The sequence below is a fragment of the Pseudopodoces humilis genome, chromosome 1, assembly GCF_049639895.1.
Source record: "Pseudopodoces humilis isolate 2021_Gansu_Grassland_sample_001 chromosome 1, ASM4963989v1, whole genome shotgun sequence".
In the NCBI taxonomy this organism is placed as follows: Eukaryota; Metazoa; Chordata; class Aves; order Passeriformes; family Paridae; genus Pseudopodoces; species Pseudopodoces humilis.
This window is the reverse complement of record NC_142200.1, coordinates 102,832,493-102,849,226: the sequence shown is the minus strand read 5'-3', so window position 1 is coordinate 102,849,226 and position 16,734 is coordinate 102,832,493.

Sequence of the window (16,734 nt, the reverse complement as noted above, 5' to 3'; positions counted from 1 at the left end):
CCAGGAGGAGGAAGTCTGACAGTCTGGTTTGTGTGTACATGTGGATGTTGCTCACTTTGCCATCGTTCCTGCTGAATGCCTGTTGCCCTATTCCCACAGTCACTCCTGCTCTTACTCATTGACAGTTTCTTGAGTTTTGCTGCCAGCTGATTCCCTGAGATTTGCCAGTATGTTGCCAAAAACATCAGGATGAATGAAACTTTCTAACACTGTTTTTGTAGTATTAGGGAGCAGGCATTAGTTTATTCCAGGCCAGGGTGCTCCACCTAAATGCACATGACTTTCAAAACTTTTCATTTATTTATACATTTTTAGCAAAGAAGTTAATGTTCATTGGTTCTAAATTACATAATTTTTTGCATCAATTACTATTCTATCTTCTATTGGTTATTGATTTCTCACTTCTCATGCTAATTAGTCCACATCTTTTAAGGTTTTTATTATCTTTTTCCCAGACAGAAAGTCTCCAGAACTTATTGAATTATCTTTGTTAGTCTCTTCTTTATCTTCTGGTTACTTCAATATGTCCTTGGAGGCCTTTAAATTCTGGATTCCAGGTGTCCAGCCTTTAACTCCCCAGAGCTTTGTTCACTGAAGCTTAATAGCGTTAGCTCATCATAACTTGAAGTTTTTGGGGATCTAATAATCACACACTAACAATAACAGTCTGTAAAAAAAACTTAGCTACATGCTGGCTAAAATGGAAAATTACACTGCTAAAGACTGATACACGACTTAGGGTTATTAAAAAAAAATTAATCAAAAAGTTTATTAAAACCATTAATTAGCAAAGTTATCTCATTTCCAAGTACAGGCAGGAGACCACGGATGATGCAGTGCCATCTGGGGCTGACTCATTCTGTCTCACTGGATTAGAACCTGCTGCTTGTCTCTGGAGGGCTGAAACCTGAGTGCCACGTGACTGTGCTAGTCAGGTTCCCAGGAGTGAGGGGAGCCACAGAAGCAGCGTCACAGGGAAAATAGGGAGCAGAGCAGGGTGTTAAAATAAACTAGGCAACACACTGGCATCCACCCCCAGGGAGCCCCATGCAAAAGGATTTGAAATAGCAAAATGAAGGAAATGTTTACATCTGAACTGGAAAGCAAAGGAGCTCCCATGCAACAGCAAGTTAAACCTGCATCAGTCCCCAGGCTTCAAGTGTTTGCAATTTCAAGCTTATGTTTTGGAATTCTTAGGAATAAATTATAAAACCCCACAGGCTGGGGGAAGAAGGATCCACCTTCACACTCCCCACCCACTAAGTGAGGGGCTGTGTTCTTTCCAAAGGGAAGAAAGTGAGTGCCTGGATTTTTTCCAAATCAATGCTGCATTTGGAAAATGAAGGAAGCAAACAAATCTGGGTTTAACCGACAAAAAACACATTATGGAACTTAATAAAACAAATTAAAACCATAGTAAACCATATAATAAAACATATTATAAAACCTTATAAAAGCACGTTATAAAAACATAACCAACACAAACCCTCTTACATTCATTATTCAAAACACAATTACATAAATGAAATAGAAAAAAAAAAACAAATGTTAAAAAAATAGGGCAAGTGATATCTGGAATGTGGCACATGACTGTAAGTTTATGAGAAAAGCAGATAGTAAAGCTCATTAATTTCCCTATTCCATCTTCAAGTCCTTTAGCCCCAAAATTCTTCTTTAAGTCTTGGCAAAAGACTCTTCTTTGTCCTGCAGGTGATGGCTTCTTGCAGAAATGTTCCTTCCTCACATTGTGGCAGTCATCCTGGAAGTGAGGAAACAACCCAGGCATTTTAATTCCTTTTTTTCTAATTCAATTGGTCAGTTCTACTTTTCTGAGTTTCTGTCTGGTTTGGGTGTGACCTTTTTTAATTTCATGATTTTATAAAGGCAAAAAGACCAAACATAGCAACACCTAAACTCTTACATTTACTAAACTCTTACATTTACTTGCTAATAAACTAAGTAGAAAAGCAATCTCATGAGTTTCCCTATCAAACTCTTTCTACCCCCAGTAAACCCTCGAAATTAAGCTTTAATCTTGGGAAGAGACCCTTCCTCCTCCCACAGGTGATGGCTTCTCATATACATGTTCCTTCCTCTTGCTGTGTCAAACACCCTGGAAGTTAGAAAAAACAAACCTTCCTTCTTAATTCCCTTAGTGCCATAAATGCTGCTAAACCCAGAAGCGTTATTTTGACCTATGTGAAATGTTGCCTGCTGTGGATTTGCCAAGGTTTCCTTCTGAAAGTTAAGTTTTCAGTAAGATGTTTGGGCTGTGAGGGGTGATACTCCAACTGCCCTCAGCATCACTGAGGTGGCTTTGGAAGATTAAATCTATTTCAAATCAAAAGCAGCAAGTTTCTAGCAGAAAGAGCAACAACTTTCATATGTCTCAAACATCCTGCAGAAAAATGAGGGGCATTCTTTGACCTCTCTGTCTCTCTGTTTTCCTTCCTGCATCACAGCTCCTCTTTAGGCTACCACAACCTGGAAATCAAAGTCTTTAATTATTTTCCCTTCTGTTCAGAAAGGGGGAGAACTAAAAGAAGAAAATAAGCTTGAAAACTCTCAACAGCCCAGGCAATTACAACATCCAGCACAAACATGGATCAGCCCATGCCAGCTTTCCAAACAGTTGAGAAAGAACTTGGATTTGGTCACAAGGATGGGCTGTGAACACCAAGCTTGGAAGAAAAACACTCTAATTTATACTGCACTAAATGGTCAGATAAATAGATAAATGTCTAGATATACAGTTGTATATAGTGTATACCTACTCACCTCCTGCAGCTCTGGCACTGAGTTCCTGGGCTCAGCCCCCACAGCTTTGCTCACTGCTTCCATCTGGGACTGCCCTGAGAGCAAGGCACAGCCTGCAGCTGACACCTGGGTGGCAGCAGGATCCCACTGGAGCTCTCTCTGGACAACTGTGTTAGTTGTGATGGGAGATGCAGAGCTTAGAGAGGCCGTGGCTTCTGTGGCTTTCTCCCCATCAGGTACTGCTGCTCCCTGGTCAAGCTGGCAGACCTTCAGTGCCCTTCCTGCAGGCACTTCTGTGTGATCTGATGTGCCACAGACTGTTTTCCTGCCCTGGATGCTGGTGCTCCCCAGGAACTTCTTTTGGGGCCATGGGGATGGGCACTTTGCCATCATTGCTCCTGAAACACCCAAGTCCCATCAGCCACTGTTGTGCCAGCTGCAGGCTCCTGGCAGCTCTATCTGTTTCCCCTGGGGATCCCCTGTTCAGGAAACCAGAGCTGCTCACTCCAGCAGCCATCTGAAAAATCAGGCCTGTTGTGCTTTCAAGGAAATCCAGGACAGTTAATTAATTTTTAGCTGCAAGTCTCCAAGGACAGCAACCTTCTCAGCAGTGACACCACCACTCCCCTTTCTTTGGCGCTTCTCTAAGCCTGCACAGACTCCAGGTGGCCAATCCTACCAGACTGTGCAGTTCATGGCACAGCTACGATTCCCCTTGGGAGCAGCCCACTGCCAGTTTGGCTCTGATATGGATGAATGGTCTGGTCCTAGGAAGAGGCAAGCATCCAGGGCTGGTCTGCTGCTGCTTGCTGCTATGAACTCCTTCTTCCAGGCTGCGAATGCTGAGGCTGCTCTGTGCTCTGCCAGGGTTTTGCTGGGGCTGAGCACTGGCCACAGCTGGGCCCACTCTCACCTCATGTTTCCATTGACAGCTTTGCATCAGATGGTTTGCATCAGATTGCTTTCTGAGAGCAGTGACTGATCCTGCTGCTTTTTCATTTGACTAAGACTCTCATCTTACAGAGAGACAAAGAGATTTATATTAGTTGTACAAACGCAACGGTTGAGAGCTAAAACCCTCCAGAACTACAGCTGAAAGGCTGTATCTCCACATGATATTTTGTCTGTCCCACTCTACATTTGTGTCTGGTTGGAAATGCAAATGTGCTTTCTTCCTCATCTAGGAGTACCATGACTGGGCAAAAACCATTCAGTGGGCTGTATTCCAAAAGCAGTGCAGTCTGGAGTTTAGGAATGAAAGAGACCCTTCTCCAATCCCAAGCCATACCAAAACCCCTTCATAAATGGGGCTTTGCATCTTTAAGAAACAAGTGACAATTGAAAAGGGAATGTACAGCTTTTTCACAGGGTGAGAAGGAAGGGTATCTTCTAACTGAATTGAGTTTAGTTTGATTTCTATTCTGAGAGCCACCCATCGCTGGCACTGGATAAAGCAGTTCTGTCACTGTCCCATCTCCTGTCCTCCCTCTCCTGTCTTGCTGCAATGATCAGAGGGGTGAGGCTGGAGAGAGGCTTGGCTGAGAGTAAAAATGGATGCTGACCACAGGAAAACAAATGATCCATGACTTTCCAAGCTCATTTTCTAATGGGCTCAAGTACTATTCTTTGAGATACCACAAAGATGCAGAAATAGGTCTGAAGGAACTATCTGAACTTCTGTCTTCATGTACCTCCCTACCACACGTCCAGTACCTGGAATAGTTGGCTTGTAATTCTATTAATCCATTTATCAAGGTGTCTCTAGCTTGATGCAATATTTGCCCTGCCAAGACTCTGGGAATGCTGCTTGCAGTCCAGGAATTTTCACTTTCAGGAAACACAAAATAATTGACTTAGGGCTCTCCTTCTTGTAGGCATGGGCTGTATTAGTTGTCAAAAAAGATGAGTAGCATAAGCTGTTCTTCAAGAAACTCGAGGACAGCTAAGAAATGTTTATCCCAGGAGGATCTGGGCCCATGTTTTCATCTGAAGACCACTGAGGTTTTCAGCACCAAGAGCAGGGAGACAAGTGGTGGAACACTGATGGACTGAGCTCTGGCTTGCAGGGAGAGCAGTGTATCTCCTGCACCTCCTGTGCTGGCTGGCACCTTCACAGCAGAGACAGCCAAGTGGCACACACTCTGCAGCTCCCAATCTGTCACAAAACCTGGCAGCAATCCTGCAGCAGTTCTCATCTACTCAACTGTGCTAGGCAGCAAAAAAGGGCTGTGACAAGTCCTGCTCAGCTGTCCCTGTTTTGGTATCAGAAACGTCTGAGTGGGGTAGGAGGGACAAGCTGAGGCCCTCCCGATGCTCAAAGGGAGATCCCCAACAATCCCTTCTTTCCCACAGCCAAGTCTTGGCCTGCTTGGTTGGGATGGCTTCATCAGGATTCTTCACCACCAGCACTATTTCATGCCTCCATACCTGGGATCATCCTACTGCAGCTCTTGCCACCAGGGAAATCTGAACCTACTACCAAAACACAGAACAGGGCCACAAAAATGATCAAAGGATGCAACACTTCTCCTATGAGGAAAGGTTGAAACACTTGAGGTTGTACAGCCTGGAGAAGACCCTGGGGAGGCCTTACTGGCTTCAGGGGTGTTCTAAGAAAGATGGGGATGCATTTTTTATCAGGGCCTATGAAAAAGGGGAAATGCTTTCAAATCAAAGCAGGGTCCATTCAGATTAGGTCTGAGGAAGAAACTGTTTATGAGGAGAGTGGAGAAACACTGAAACAGGTTATCCAGAGAGGTCCTATGTTGCTGCTGAAGATGAATAGATCACACGGACACAGGTCGAGGTGTGGTGAAAGGAAGAGAAAGTTTATTTTTCCTCACAGGATTTATAGGCTTCTGACCACGGCCAGGGATTGGATGGTCAGGATAACTCTTTCTCACTGCACTGGCCATGAGAGATGCCCATCACAAGACGTGTAACAGAATGTACACATATCTATGTTTACAGTTACTGTCCTGGGAAAGTCTTTAGAAAACTATGTCAACAAGCTCAGAAGCTGAGTTTTCAGGGTGACAGTCCTAGGTGCCCCATCCCTCAAAACATTCAAGGTCAGTTCAGACAGGGCTCTGAGCAACCTAATCTAGGTTCCAGATATCCCTGCTCACTGTAGGAAATTTAGACTATGTGACCTTTAAAGGTCTCTTCCAACCCAAAATATTCTATGCTTCTACTCAGTTTTCTCTTGAAAACCACCCACACTGGGCATTAATATGAGGGGAAGTTCATCTGATGCCTTTAAGTTTAGCTGATGAGAAAATTGATTCATTGGACAGCTATTTTACTTGCAGCTGCCTCACATTGTACCTGCAGAAGTTGCTCAGCAGACCATTGAGTGTCCTCATCGGTCTGCAAGCAGCAGTTCAGAAAGTCCTGCAGTAGCTCAGCATTCTCCAGCTTTGGTATTCCTCTTAGCTATGAGATCCAGGGCCTAGAAAAAAAGGAAGCACAAGACTCTACCTGTTTCTTTCATACTCCTTACTGCTCACATAGACCCCATTTTTAATTCTCCAGCCTCCAGTTTCTTCCCCAGTATTCTTGCATGATCTTTCTGCACCAACAAAAAGACCCCATAAAATAGCTGTCACAGCTAATCCAACATTCACATGATCTTGCCTTGACACCTGATTTCATGAGCTGACCAAGTTAGTAGGAACTACATCAGCCAAAAGCACGTTTGGCTGCTCTGAGGATTGACTGTACAGGCTTTGCAGACTCTTTTAAATAGTGAATTTGGTCTAAGCACATTATTTCCAAGCATTGTTACATACAATTAATCTCTGCAGTGCTCACTGGCCTCTAAAGCACAGCTTCCATAAAAAAAAGGTTACCCAGATGCCAAAAAGGAAATCCATCAACTTATTCCTTGCTTAAAGGAACAGAAACTTTTGGAACCTCAGTTCAACACAGACACATTTAGTTACATCCACAAATATTTTATGATGAAAATGGCTGCTCAGGCAGACAGCAGCCACCTGCAACTCTGTCTTTAATTAGACTCCAAAATCTCAATCAGCTTCACTTCCATGGTCAAAGAAAAACTTTTAATGGTCTAATCAGAAAAATAAATGTTAGTTTAGTACATTGGCTGGGAAACTCAAATTAGCAAATCTAAACCACTACATGACTCTAAGTAATATCCCTATGGTAACTCTGCTAATTTTGATAAAGTAAATGCATTAATGAATCTAAGCCCTGTACTAAAACGTACTTTTAGGAAATTATTTGGTAATGAATAATTAAGGCATTCCTAGAACCAGAGGCACTTCCTGATAGGCTCAGGTAAGTAACTGGCAGAGGTGCAAGACTGAAAAGATCCTGAAGACAAGGTTGAAATGTTTTTCATACAAATTCCCCAGTTCAAGAAACTTGCTGCTGAACATTTCTTGTCATTCTGAAACACATCTCAGAAAGAGTTCAAAAAGTGCATGAGAAATCTGAAGCATCACTGAAGGCCAAAATGGAGCATTTTTTAACTGGAACATATCACTTCTCTTCTGAGGTTCTCCCATTGATGCAGCCAAAGATACACCAGATGCTGATATGCTCCAAGGACAGCTTTTGGTAGATGGGCCTTGGCTGAACAAGTCCAAGCTGATGTGAATGGGATCTTGTCTTATAGAAGACAGAGCATGGGACAGATTAGAGTGACCATGGCATCTGCTAGTATTGCACCTTACCTTGAGAGGCATTTCCTTGGAGTAAGGTGGCTCTCCTTGCAGCATTTCTAACACCACAATGCCAAGGGACCAAATATCTACTTTGGTCCCATACACATCCTTATTCACATATTCCGGTGCCATCCAGTGAGTTGTCCCAACCATCGAACTCCACTTGCTTTGCTAAGAAGTCATCTGAGCACAGAGGCCAGAATTGGCTGAGGAGGAAACCCTAGCATTGCTAAAGCCAGCTTGAATTAAGAAAACAAGTTAAAGAATTTCCCACTCTGAGTCTGAGAATGTGGTGTTGAATCTAGCTGAAAAAGCGGCCCTGCTGTTTCCTCAGGGCTGTAACTGAGGAAAATTGGAATCCGTCACTTACAGAAACCTCCACATTTCACTCAGTGGCTTTTAATTCACTTGAAGTGTAAGACTGGAACTCCCACCCTCTGGAAGAGTCACACATAAACCAAAGCCACTCTAAACACCTTATTTCTCTCAAGACTTCTCTGCAGATGGCAGCTGCACTCTTAGCTTGCAGCAGTGGTCTGTGTACTCCCACAGGCACCGCTCTTGGGGAACTGGTGGTCAGTCCTAAGCAGCCCCACATTCCAGGAATTCTGTGCTTGACCAAGAATACATACCCAGTTTGACAGATCCATCCATTCCAAGAAGAATGCTTTCATTCATTCATTGCATTGCATTGCATTAATTTCATTTCATTGCACTGCATTGCATTGCATTGCATTCATTGCATTCATTTTTACATATCTATGAATCACGAGGTTGAAGTGAAGGGAATTTAGTGCTTGCAGCACTGACAGATAAAAAACAAACAGGAGGGTAAAAATGAATGACCTGATTTCATCACCAAGAAAGAAAATGGCTCTAAAGAACCTCAGTTCTAGCTGAAAGGTGAGTAGTGGCAGAACATGGTGTTGTCAAGAGGAAGAGTCTGCTGCTTCAGTAGTAGAGCAGTATCTTTCTAAGTGAAGACCTATTACCTCTTGAAAGAGAAATGGCAATATTTATTACAGAGTGTCCCCTGCCAACACAGACAGAATGACTGCTGCTGCAGGGCATGGGCTCTCTCTACCCAGGTGACAAGTAATTGTTTGCTGTTAGCTTGAAATTCTGCTACCAGCATGTTTGCTTTTACAGGCAGGGAATACAATACAGACAGGCTCCAGGCAAATGTTCAAAGAGGCAATGCTCAGAAAAGTAAATAATTTTTTTTAAAAAGTGAGTGCCACAACAGTAGTACTGGTGGGCCCTCCACCCAAGACACTCTTACTTCTCCTTATCATCAAAGCAACACAGAAACAAAGCTCTGAACATGAAATCACTCCTGTTCATTCCACCTGTCTAGACAGACTGCCCTAACAATCAGAAGTACCAGTGTCATCGCTTACCTGTTGACAGATGGCTGCCATCTCTCCTTCAGCCATATGGACTTCTTTAATGACACTGCTTAAAGGTCCTCCATCCATGTATTCCATAATTATCCAGAGTCTATCCCCAACAAGGTAACTGAAAGAAGGAAACAATGGAGTTGAATGTGCATAGCTAAATTACCTTACGAAAAACACTACAGTTTCTTCCTATTTCCACACTACTTCTGCAGTCTAATGAGAAAGGCTCATTCATGAAAACTGAGATGATTTAGATGGCAAGAAAGTGAAAAATACAGTGAAATAATTTCTGTGATGGGTTATCAGCACTTACCATAAAATACAGAAAATATGTTCAACTTAAAAAAAAGAAAAACCCGAACAAACCCCAAACCAACAAAACCACGTGGAGGTAGTGAACTTAGGGACTGTTGTTTTAGTCAGATAGGGCTGACCCAGGCTTCCAATGATGCATGCCAGAAAAGATTAATGCAAACAAAGTTCATTCTCCTCCCATATATTGTATACAAATAGATAAATAAAAGTAAATAGCTCAGTTCTCCAGCAGTATCTGAAGAGGTTATTTTTAACCTTTGTCTTGCAGAACACAAATGAACATTCACGCAATTATACCGGAACTACTTACCGATGTAAATAGTTAACAATACTGGGGTGCTTATTGTTCCTAACAACTAGGAGTTCCTTGGCAATTAATTCCTTTTGGAGGAGACTCACTTGCTTTACAGCCACCTAAATTGACATTGAAAACCATTAACCCGAGAAGTCTGTTGCACGAGATCAGAATGAGCATGGAGTGAGTATTTCTGGGATAAGATCAGAATGAACATGGAGTGAGCACTTCTGGAGTAACAGAGCCCAGCTATGCCAAACTGCCTTGTGATTACACATCAGAACTTAGTCACTGACATTACAGCAGCCCATGTCTCTGTCAGCTCAGGTGCTAGGTAGGACACATGGCCATAGACATTTGTCTCTTAGTCTATCAAGCCTGGAGCTCTAACAACACCCTGCAGCTAAATTCTTTTCCAATGGTCTTAGTTTATCACTACTATTACCATTCACACATGGTTTGCAAGCACAAAATAGTTCTGTTCCTGTGAAAATATCACAAAATATCTGGGAATCCTTTAAGAATTCTATGGAGTTCGATAATTTTTTCAAATGCAACTGTTGCTCTTCCTGATGGCAAAACAAAGCAAATAGAGACAGACATAATGGATAAAATGCCATCTTAAAAGGATCGTTAAGGTTATCCCTCAAAAACCAGAATCCTACCACTTCCTAACTTGTTGAATTTTGATTTTGCAACTCTAAAGAACATTCTTGAACTGTTTAGATTTGCAGCTGTTTCCTGGCTTTAAAAAGAAATAATCCACTCCATGGCATTTTATGGATATGCCCCGAGTCCCTGGTAGACTTCTGTCTAAGCACAGTTACAAAGCATGGTACTCTAAGGGGATTAGAAGCTACCAGGAAGAATCAGGTATATGTGCTGTCAGACAGATAGGAGTTTTCAGAAATCTTAAGCCGTAGCCCCAAAGAGCTGTCCAAAATGGATTGGGCAGGATGATGCTAGTCTGTGATTTGTAGGAACAGCCTTTACAGGAAAGATCTCCTGGAAACCCAAAGCTCCAGCCACAGCTTACACCAGAGGGAAAGACACTCAACAGCTGTAAAATCTGGGATTATTGACACTTACCTCTCCTCCTGTGGCAATATTGGTCACTGTATAGACCATTCTGAAACCCCTGGAAACAAAACAGCAGCAAAGAAAGGAGAAGCCATTGAGTTCCTACAAGTAAAAGCCAGTCCAGACAGGAGGTCTCTGCTGCCTGGAGTGTTTAAAAAACACCTGGCACCACCTATTCTTCAGCCAAGAGCACCCCACCAGCCCTCTGCCATGCTGTGTGTCCAAAAGAATATTTAGGTTCAACATGAACGTATAGTACAAATCTCAGATGCACACACTGCATTTATTTTAGTTCCAAACCTATGAGGGGCTTGGGGTGGGACATGGAGCATGTCTACAAAATCTGGAAAGTAATATCTTTCATTCTTTTTCCATGTTGCCTTGCTGAGTCCTCAAGAGCTCTTATTGCTCCATTCTCAGATCTCTTATTTGAATCTATCTAGGGCCCTATTATTTCAAGGAAAAAAAAAAAAAAAAGAAGTGTCCATTAGGAACCATGTTCCAGCCCTTCAGAGGCCAACCTTCTCTTGACATGGCAGGACTACACAGGACTCTCCCCATCAAATTTTGGTCATGTAAAAGTTAAGGTGTAGTCTAAGCTATTCATTTAGCACCTTAGTCCACAGAGAGGGGCAGGAACCTCCACAGGACAGTTTCTGTGATGTCTGCTTTTGGACTGCTGTCTCTGCTGATGACAGGGAGCCTGCTCAGATACAAAGTAGTTCATTTTTACACCAGCAGCATTTAAAGACACAACGCTACCTCTTATCCAGTGCTAAGATAAAGTCATGGTCCCTCTATCAGAATGCCAGGAAAATTATGACTAAACTTGAAAGTTCAGAGAAAATCACCTGATTTTCCAGGTGTCAGTGGCTGGGAGTGGGGGAAGTACTTTGTCACAGTAGGACTCCAGCCCTCTGAATTTTCAGCCATGAATGATCAGTGCTGCCTGATCAGAAACAGACAGCTCTGAATTACATCAAACACAATGTTGACCAAAGCTAGCCCTTACTGATTTTGGATGCTCAGGTTCTGGTCCAAAAACAGGTGGAGCTTGGTTGTCTTCCTCCTCATCATCATCTTCTTTAGAAACAAAGGCAGCCCAAGCAGCTGCTGATTCTGGAGTTGTGCTCTGTGGACAGACAGCATTACAAATTATTTGCAATCTTATTAATATGCATCAATCTATCCAGCTATACTAAGGAGAAATCACAAACTTCAATAGAAATGGGATTCTGAGTTGCTAAAACTGAATTAGAGTGAGCTAATTAGACAGCACTGCATATTGTTGTGAACCATATATTCCACCGTGGCTAAAAACAGCAATCAACTTTCTGTCTGCAAAACCAGACTTTCATCTACTTAAAAGCTCTTCAAGAGAAAAACAGCCAGGGATTTTTTGCTGATGCAAAGACACTGAAATGGACTTTCTTTCAGGCTACAAGGCTGGCTTCTATGGCAGCAAGCAAAGTTCATGGCTTGCTCCATGATTGTGAAATGCTTGAAATGTCAGAGGTTACTTTGCCACTCACTCATGGGCTTTGCTGTATCTGCATGTGACTTCACCTGTAACGGGCAAGGGAAAATAAAACAGATGTTGTTAGAAAACTGCCTCTTGTGGGGAATCCCACAGAATAAGTCAACCCAAATAAAGAACATTTTTCTTCCAGGATGTCCCTCCAGAAGCAACAATTCTTTTACATAGTAAGCAAGAAAACAGCACAATATGCTAGGCTATTCTTTTTCTCCAACCATTGTAAAGTCAGACCATTAAATCCTTTAATCACAGAATTTAGAAAATCAGTTGATTTCCCTCATTTCTGAAGATAACTGCAGTCTTTAGACAGACTTCTCAGAAGCTCTGCCAGCCTGCACTTTGGAACTTGTCTTTGTTTAACCAGCAGCTGAGGAAATTACAGACCCCACTGCCACAGGCCAACCTGTGCCGGAAAAAGAACCTGCAGGTTCAATTACAAAAGCTGCCCACACCCCATGAGAGAGCTACAGACATCCCCTTTTTGGCTGAAGCTGTTGACATGAGCTTTACTGAAGTACTAGTTTTTTAATGGCATTTTCACTTCAAAATCAACTCAGTTACTAAGGGATAGCATGAACAACACATTGATACAAAAGCCAGATCAGATGCACCTAGGAAAAAAACTCTACTTACTTGCTAGCTGAATCATCAGCCAGACTTTGTCTGGGCAAGAAGAGAAAGAATAGGCAAGTGGAAAAAAAATACAAACTGCAGCAAAAATTTGCTTGAATATTTTAGTGATGCTGAGCAGCAGTTTCACAGACTGTGCACTGAAAAGGAAAAATATGGGACCTGCAGTGGCAAGGGGAAAGCCTGTCAACTGAGAACCCTTGGATTAGGAGAATCCTCTTGCAATGAGCATTTCAAAGAGGTGCTCTGCAAAGTCAGGCTTTCCAGGCCTGCAACATTCAACAGCAACATTCTGTTAGCAGCAGCGTGGCATGGCAACTTTCTGCTGACATCACAGCAGCAGCTGTTCTTGGTTGGTTTGAAAATTTATGCATGGCAACTGAATCTTCTGGAAAGGCAATGAAAAAAAAATTCTGAAAGGATCCAAGAGTACAGCACACCAAACAAGTATGCCCTGTACTCCAATCTGAACAGAGAAGAAACAAGGACATGAAGGAACAAAAAAATAACATTGGGTCACTAACCCTTCCAATTAAGAATAGGAATGCTTCTCTTCTCTTCATTAGTTCTGAAAATAAGCCACAAAGACGAGTCACCATTTCAGTGACATTTAGGGGCCAGAAGGAGAAATAGAATTAATTTCAGGAGTATTCCACAAGGTGGAATGGTTTCAGGTTCCTTCTTGTCCACTTAGACATTGAACTTTGCTCTGACTATGGAGCCAGACCTCACTTTTTTGCAGCAAGATGTACCCCCTGACGTAAAGCCCCCAAATTTCTGATTGCTAACTCATTATTTGGAATCTTAACAATTGAGAACATCCAGGACTGCCAGATTCCGCTCCAGTTTTGTTCTATTGGTGCTCTGTAGCAGCCTGGCCCCTGGAACGCCCTGCAAATGTCAAGCCCAAAGAAGTCAAGTTTAGAATAGTTAAAAGCTGCAGCCTTGCAGATCATTACCAAGATCCCATGCTACCTTCTAAGATGACTTGTAGACATTTTAGTCATCTGCTTCATGCCCAGACTGGCTGGAGAGACACGGGTGTTTCCATGGCAAGCAATGGCCCTGCAAGAAGCAGGAACAGCAGGTAAAGGGAAATGGAATCCTCCCTTTGGTGATTCCTATTTAACAGGCATTGGAGCTCAAAGAATAAGGATTCTTTCAAACCTGCCTATGGCCTACAGGGATAAAAGCTGTGGAATCACTTGTTCTTTATCCTGAAAATTCAGTGGAGTAAAAGAGCAGGATCCAGAATCCCAGTGCTGTTGAAGCCCTTTGAACAGATATTCCCAGTGGATGTTCTTGATTAATTGTACCATTGTGAATCATTGTGCTCTTTCTTTGGAATGATTGTGCTCTTTGGAATAACTGTGCTATTTTGAAGGTGATTGTGATTTCAAGTCATGTGTCTTACTCTGCAGCTGTGAAATGTGAATGGAAAATGTCTGTTTGAACAGAAAGTGAGCTCAGTTTTGTAAAAATAAGGATCAGGAATTAGTGCACTAAGGATTCCTGCTCTAGGCTCTCCCTGAATTTCACTGTGTGCAAAGAAAGTCATCATAGTAGCTCTGACTATAATCATTATTTTATATAGTGAAGAACCACTTCCAAACTGCTTTAAGAATCATTTGCAAAGGAGTTTGAGGACCTCAGACAGCCTAAGCTTACTGATATCTCTCATCCCCTATTTTATGTAGTGATAAATGCTCTCTAATCACTTAATATCTTATTAATATTGTGGTGCCCAAAACTGCCCCCAGGACTCCAGGTCAGGCTGCCCCACTGCAGAGCACAGCAGAGTGGGACAATCCCCACCCTTGCCCAGCTGGTGATGCTGTGCCCTCACATTCAACTTGCCATCAACCAGGACCCCCCAGGTCCCTTTCCACAGTGCTTCTCTCCAGCCTATCATTCCCGATTTGTCCATACATCCAGGGTTGTCCCATACCAGATGCAGAATCTGGAACTTGTCTTTGTTAAACTTCATACATTTTGGTTTTAAATGTTTTCTTTTTAAACTTCATTGTTTTGTTTTGATTTGCTTTGTTTTGTTGAGGGGAGGGCTTTGTTCTCTTTTTTATTTGTTTGTTTTTTCACAGGAAAGAGGACTTGGTCTTCCAGGTTGCTTAGCCTTTCAAGAGTGACATGTGAAATAATAACAACTATTAACTACAACACTTGGGTCTTGACTGCATTTCAGTTCTGTTGTTTACATTCTGCTTTCCAAACAATCCCTACAGATTTACTCAGGACTGCCAGACAGCACCAATAAAGATTATTGGACAGTACCTGTGACTGCAGTTCAGTGCCGTGTAGAGCAAACCCTGCATGTCATTTGTAAACCACCTGGGGATCCTTTGAGTTGAAAAGCAGGGTGTGAATTGAAAATATTTATTTTTATTATTATTGCTCTAAACAGACTGGGCATGTAGCCATTGTAACATTCACTCTGTCAGTACCTAGACCAGCAGTTATGACTCGATCTTCTCGAGTGTGGCCCGGCTAGCTCAGTGATGAGGTTTCTCTTCACTCGAGTTTCGAGCCAGCATATGTTTGTGGGGTTCACTGATTTTCTTCAAGAATCCAAGTCTATAGAGCGAGTAAAGAAATCAGGGGGGGACTCTCTCTCTGGTTTGCATTCCACAGTTTATTTCTGTGAAGGGGAATCCAAAGGACGAGAGACAAAGGATTTTGGGTCTGGGGGGGTCTCTTTTAACAGGGTTTCTCAGAGGGAGGGAACATCAGAGAGGGAACCAATTATTTTTCTCAGTTAGTACATCTTACAAATTTTCTACAAATCAAGGTTACACACACCAAGATAAGAAATAACAGACACCAACTTCTTCAAATGCCCACAAAGGTGTGGGAGTATTCTGTACAGAGGGGCAGAGGGGGAGAGAGGGGGGGCTTGGTTTCCTGGCAACACAGGGGGGAAAGAAAGGGAAGGCAAGGTAAGCATGCCCTCTCAGCTTCCATAGCTCAGAGGCATTCTGGGACAGGAAAAAGTTACAAACTTCCGTGTTGGAAAGAAGAGTTCTCTTCTCCCAACCCCGTGCTTTCCTGGGCTAAAGAAACTTCAAGCAGCTGGAAACGCCAGCGGGGTCCTCTCTTTACTCTATCCGGCCTCTCGCCGTGGGGCTGAGGAGAGAAACTTCAGTAACCATGGTAACTTGACGCCAGGTAAACAGGAGAAAGAGAAGCTTGGGGGTGGGGGGAGAATCACAACTAAAAGATGGGAAAAGATACATTTCAGGCTATCAACTACAACACAGTTATTTTAATATTGTCCCTTTACTTTTTTTTCAGGAAGACTGTTTTTATCAAAGACTGCATCAAATTACACTAAATACCCACCCAGTCTGCCAATCTCCAACATACATGTTAGAGGAAGTTGTGAAAAAAAAAGGCACCTATAAGAAACAGATGTGCTTTTGTTGTTTCAGTTCCTAACACAATTAAATTTTACAGGAGCAGCAATGAATTTAGACTTCAAGCACCTGTATGCTTTTGTAAAACCTTTTGTCAATGAACAAAACTAGAATCTTGAATTCTTATCTTTTCAGAACTCTCTCAGGTGCTCTAAATCAGCTGACAAACTGACTTGGAATATTAAAAACAAAAATACAGCCCTACTGTGTCAGATCAAAGGTTCACTGAACTCTGTGTTCTATATCTAGCTCTGTATTATATCTCCATCACTGCCCAAAACCAGATGCTAATAAAATGCTAGAAGCTAAAAATGAACAAGAAGAAGGTAGGCTGTGGTGATATTAGAGGCCTGGTTAGTCAGGGTATTAAACAGGCTGGTGTTTGTTTATACTGTGATACCAGATTTTGGTTTGAGAGCTGCCATTAAGACTCCAAACCCTGCTGCAGCCCACTAAACAGAGATGTAAGTGGAGACTCAGCTTGATGCTAGACCTAATTATCAACAAAGCAATGGCATCAATGATCAAAAGAGATCAAACCCTCAAAGAGTGGAACTGGAGCTCATAGCCATTTCTTTTAAGGTTTAGCTGAATGTGACCT